Source organism: Crocodylus porosus, unplaced genomic scaffold, assembly GCF_001723895.1.
Source record: "Crocodylus porosus isolate Cpor-Errol unplaced genomic scaffold, CroPor_comp1, whole genome shotgun sequence".
In the NCBI taxonomy this organism is placed as follows: domain Eukaryota; kingdom Metazoa; phylum Chordata; order Crocodylia; family Crocodylidae; genus Crocodylus; species Crocodylus porosus.
In genome coordinates this window covers 67,917,444-67,923,432 of record NW_017728918.1, presented here as the reverse complement: position 1 = coordinate 67,923,432, position 5,989 = coordinate 67,917,444, and positions in this window count along the sequence as shown.

Sequence of the window (5,989 nt, the reverse complement as noted above, 5' to 3'; positions counted from 1 at the left end):
GTCACGTTAATCTGTGTGTGTTTGCGTGTATGACTGATTTGGGGACTGGAGGAACCCAGCCCCACTGAACTGAGTCCTGCAAGATAGCTCCATTGGGGGTGAGGGCTTGCAGAAGGGAGAGATACAGCTCTGTATAGAAACACAAGTAACACAAGCAGCACTTTGGTAGAATTACAAAACCCTAGCCCTAATAAATGAGCACACCCCAAAGTAGCGGGCAAATCTGGTAACAAAACGTCCCAACGTGTCTGCCTGTCTCTTCCTGGAGAGACTCTCTTAAATATCCCCTCTGACCTCACCCCCTGTACCCAGTCAGGGACAGGTGTTATTTGATGCTGGCCAATCAATTTTAAAAATGTTGTCTCTCACCTTAAGAAGGGGCCACCGCCTTAGGACTGCCCTCCCAGGCTAAGGACAGGAAATTTAACAATAGACCTGGCCACAGAAAGAGGGAGATTCCCCCTCCCATGGGGATTTCCTAGGCAACCAGGTGATTGCCTAGCAACGAAGTTGATAGACACATGAGAGAGATAGAGGGGAAACAGACTACCCCCAAAGAGAGGGAGGAGGCTGGACTGGGATTCTTTTCCACAGCCTGGCTGGCTGCTTTTCTCTCCAGGGGTCCACGCCAGGACTACAGCTCCACACTCAGAGGGGAAGCCCCGCACTGGACTCTGCAGGGAAGCAGGGGGTGGGGTTCTCTCCACTCCTGGCAGAGTGTATGACTTGCACAGCAGGGAGAGGGAGAAGCAGCTGACTCCAGTGCAGGGCTTCACCCACTGCAGGCTCAGGCTCAGGAAGCAGAGCTGTGGGGATAGGTCAGGCTCCACTCCCTCCCCCTGCGCAGTGCTGGCCGAAGCTGTGCCTGCGCCGGGCATGAGCACCCCGACTTCTCCACCTGCTGCTGCTGCCAGGCAGTGGGGGCTGCACACCACGGGGGGGAGGATGTGGGGATCCCTATACCCTCTCCCTCAAACCCCACACACCCACACCCTGCCCAGCTGAGCTCTGCACTCCCACTGCACCTCTGGAGGAAGCAGGAGGAAGGGGAAGAGTTCCCCCCAGCATGGAACAGAGCCTCCCCCTGCCCTGGGAGGCAGGAGTGGGGGAAGAGCCCCCTTCTGGGCAGCATCCCATAGAGTTCCCCCTCCCACCCCGAAGCAATGGGGGAGAAGCAGAGGGAAGAGTCCTCCTCTGGGGCCAGGCAACCTCAAAGAGCCCCACTCCCCATCCCACCACAGGGAGAACCCCCCCCCCCAGCACCAAACACGGACCCCCTTCCAGCTCCACAGTGGTGAGGAAGAGGGAGGAGGGGGAAGAGTTCCCCTCTAGGCCCGGGCAGCCCTGTGTACCCAGATTGCTCCCGGCTGTTAGGGACCTGCAGGGGCAGGTATGCCATGGCCTGGCCACAAACCCCCTCCTCAGCTCAGCTCTCCTGTGGAAGAGAGGGCTTCTCTAGTGCCCCTGGGCTTCTGGCTTAAGCCACTGCAGGCATGTGCCAAATGTTTATCCACTTGCAAACCGGTTCACTCTCTGCAGGTTAGACTAACCTGCAAAGACTGAATAATCCAGGCTCAGGCTTTTTGAATGTCTGTCTCTAGCCTAGGGGCTAGGCAAGATTCAGACTAGGTAATGGTGCAGGCAGGAACTAGCAAAGGCTCCAAGGCAGGAATTAGGCAAAGGTTCAAGCTAGGAGCTGCACAGTGAGGCATCTGTAGATTGTTTGAGTAGGCAAGAAATGCTGGAAGGGTGGCGGCTTATATCCAGGCTGCTTGCAGCCATGCTGGTCATTGGGACAAGCTGGCAGTAACGTGAAGTCAGTTAGGCAACCTGAAGTCAGACCCCCACAGTGAACTAGGGCCAGCAGAGGTCCAATTCAGTCTGCCCATTTCTCTGATTGCTAACGGCCATACTAGCCACACTGCAGCCTTATGCACCACTTTCAGCCTTATGCTGCTCCACATGAGAAAGGAGTGCCACTTGGGTAGAGCTGTTTACAGTGCCGTGGCAAGGAAGTTTGGCACCCGGGGCAAAGGCCACATCGGCAGCTCAACCTCGCCCCACACACAGATCCGGGGAACACAAAGCCACCCCACCTTGCTTGCCTAGGATTGCACACAGTGGGTTCTCCATCCCAGCGCCCCGCCCCCCCTCCCCAAACAAGCCACTCACGGCTCTGTCCTGTGTCCCACCCTAGGACAGGCAGATCCTGTTGGCGCCCCTTCGCTTCAGCACCTGGGGCGGTCACTCCTCTCTCCTTACCCCCTTGCTACAGCATTGGCTGTTTAGCAGCTACACTCCACAAAGGGCCCTTGATAAAGCCACAGATAGATTAACATTGAAGGAGTTGTTGAAGGAAGCAAGAATGCATATCCTACTTATACAGGTCCAGTGGTAGAAGAATAAAGAGAGCATGGAAAGTCTTAAACCACTGTGCCAGTCAACAAGCAAGGTTGAAATTTGCCCTCTTGATTATTTCCATGGAAATCTTGAAATAAAGCCTGATAACTGTCTCTCAGAGGGGAAAGGCAATATATTTCACCCTGACTAAAAATTTACTGGTATTTTCGTTTTAATTAGGATAAATAATCATCCCAACATTTTATGACATAACCAAGGCATGTAGGGAGAAGGAAAATAGCAAAAAGCTCAGCACCACGTACTTAGGAAGCTTGCAAACTCCAAGCAGGGAGACAACCTAGCAACACTAAGATTCATTGCATTTGTAGGACCTTCCTGGGCCTACCTAGCAGAAGAACTTGTATCTCCAGTGTGGGGAAGATCAGTTCATGCGAAGAAGCTGCATCCTACACTGAATGACAGCTCGCATTGCATTGCAGGATGTCTCAAGCCAACAAATAAGAACAGCATGGATGTACTTGTCGAAATCATTCCACAGGACATTAAGAAAGCAATCGCGTTCGGAACAGAATGATCGCAGGTTGAAGACACCAGACATTTGCTATACAGCCACCTGAAATTGTGGGAAAGTTTCTTAGCCACAATGGAACTGCTTAAAGAAAATATATCACAGGCAGCTACACAAATGGAGAGACATGGCACACACATCACCGCATGCTTAAAAGGACAATAAAATGACCGTAGACATTGCCAAACACCTCTCCACTGGCTCAGAGAAGTATCAGTCAACTTGGAGACTGTTTAATTTGCCTTTAAACAAGAGTCAGCAGGTCAGCAAACAACATGCAGAACTGTGGTTACACTAACAAAATAATTCCTATTTCTTTCTCACACATTATTTTGTGTAGATCAAACCAAAATTAAATTTCAAGAACAAGAATAATTATTTGACAGTTCAGTTGATGAAGAGATCTATCCTTAAGTATAAAACAGGAAGTTAAGTAGCCAGTGCAACTTTTTCAGTCTTTATACCTATTTCCCAATATTTGAAGCCATTCCTAAAACAAAATCCCTAGGCAGCCTATAAGTGCATGGCTAACTATGTCAGTACTATATACAAAGGAGTAGCTGCTATTGTAAGTGTGTTTCATTTTTCAGATTTGATATTGACTGTAAGAGTGAGGTGTGAGTGCCCTCTTCTGTTTGAAACAAAACATCTGAATGCAGCTCAAGATTACAAAGCAGGGAAAATTCACCAGTTCACAAATTGTGCATTTATTACAATAAATCGTTTCAGTCTGTCACTTCCCTGTAAGTTTCTGATTCCACAGTCTATAAAAAACACCTACCAAAGTTGGTGGCAACAGTTTATGCTAATGAACTGCAGGATCTTTGAGAGAATTTATACAAATCAATTAACATTTCTTGTATCTGAGATACAATCCTCTTTCACATTTACTTATGCAAAATATGAGCCTGAAGAGCCCACATACATCTTGTATTCCTTGCAAAAAGCAAGGAAAGGTGACAAAACAGTAGTTACAAATGCACCATTAGCACAATGAGCTAGCATCATGGAATATTTCAAGTAGATTATTTAATTCATGAGATAATAGAAAGCAGCCCAGCCACTACAGCATGTGCTTCCCACTCCAATAACCCTCATAAACCTCTTGCTAACCTTACAAATGCAGTATCATAACAGAAGGACTTTCCAAATTCATTCAGCACCCCAGACCTGGCCATCCATAACCTGGTGTGATGGTATTCAACATCTGTTGGACTGAATCTTATACTTGATATGAAAGTTATGTATAGAAGGACAAGAAAAACGGACACAGGAAGCCTCTAATCCCATTGGGCTGTGTAGAACAACCACAGACTTCAGAATTTCTTTAGTACAAAGGCCAGCTTTTAGTACAAAAGCTGGGGAGGGGAAAGGTATGCTTGGAACAGCTCTCATGCTCCCTCCACCAGAGCTGGCTGACTTCTGAGAGTGCACACTCCAGCCTTTGTAATGCAGGTGCTGCCATTGCTGCAGGATGCATTAAAAATCCTCTAAAAGCTCCCAGTAGAAATGTGCACGTCTGCCCCACCTCCATTGCACAGCTGATCTGTCTGTGCACAAAAGTCCTGCACAAAAGTCTCAGATTTATAATCTGCTGCATCACCCCTATGTCTTATTCTATTAGTTTTATGTAGTTCTATGTTGGGCTGTGCAAAATTTCACCAGGTGTTTCATTTTGAAGCTGTTTCAACGCATTTTGAGCCTGAAACAGTGAAACTGAAACGAAAGAAAAGCCTTCGAAGCAGCTTCAAAACAAAACAAGGGCACTCGAAACATTTCGAGTTTTGAAACCGGACTTACTTAGCTTCAGCACTGGTCCCAGCCAGCAGCAGCAGCCTCCTGTCATCCGGTGCAGATCATGGGGCCGTGCCCCCTGGGAGGATTCTGATTCAGCCCCCAGGATCTGTGTGCTGGATGACAGTATGCTATTGCTGCCAGCTGTAGCCAGCGGCAGCACCAATCTTCATGGTGTTTGGCTGCACCCAGCGCTGGTCCCAGCCAACAGCCTCCTGTCATCCAGCAGGCAGATCGGGGGCCCGCCTGCACCCCCAGGAGGGCTGCGGGGCTGTCCCAGACTCCTCCCAGGGGTGCGGGCCCCTGATCTGCCTGGTGGATGACAGGAGGCTGCAGCTGGTGTCTGGGACCAGCACTGGGCAAAGCCCACACCCAGCGCTGGGAAGATTGGTGCTACCACTGGCCCCAGGCAGCAGAACCAGCCTCCTGTGATCCAGCAGGCAGATCAGCGGCCCACACCCCCGGGAGGAGTTCAGGATAGCCCCCGCAGCCCTCCTAGGGGTGCGGACAGGCCCCGATCTGCCTGCCAGATGACAGGAGGCTGCTGCTGCCGACTGGGGCCAGCAGCAGCACCAATTGTCCTGGCGCTGGGTGTGGGCTATATATACCCACAAGTATCCATTTCAAGTATACATTTAACTTGAAGTAAAATTATGAAAGGGGACGATTATACAGATTTCTGAATTAGGGAAGCATGCTCACATGGTTCCCATCCCTCAGCTTCAGCGGCACCCCTTCAAAGCTCTTATCTGGTTTCAACCTGTTCAACTCACCTCTTGCAAGTAAAGTAACAAGATGACAAACAACGAAGAAGCATCATACAGCATCCAAAAGCCTTCCAGTACAGCACCATTTGTGCAAAGTAATGACTTCACCAAGATGTCAACATCAACAGTGAAAGGAAGGTGCTAAATGTCTGCCAAGGAATTGCATTTATTTGTAAATATTTTACTGGGATAGTGAAATGCTATTACAATTTAAAATAGTATCAGAAAAAACTGTCATGCACAAATGGTTAAGACTAGTCATGCTTAGAGAAGCTCACTTCACAAGAGGCAAATAATGATTTTGAAAAAATCTTTTAAATATTCACTAATTTGCCTTTATCAAGACCATTCCTTGGATGGCTTCTTTTACATAACTTTGGTTTTAGGAGAATCAGCTATATCCACCAACCGTTTACACTGCAAACCCATAAGTTTGAAATCCTGACTGTGGCAGTCTACTCTACCCATGGAAACTCTGCTAATCTTAATATAAGGTTGA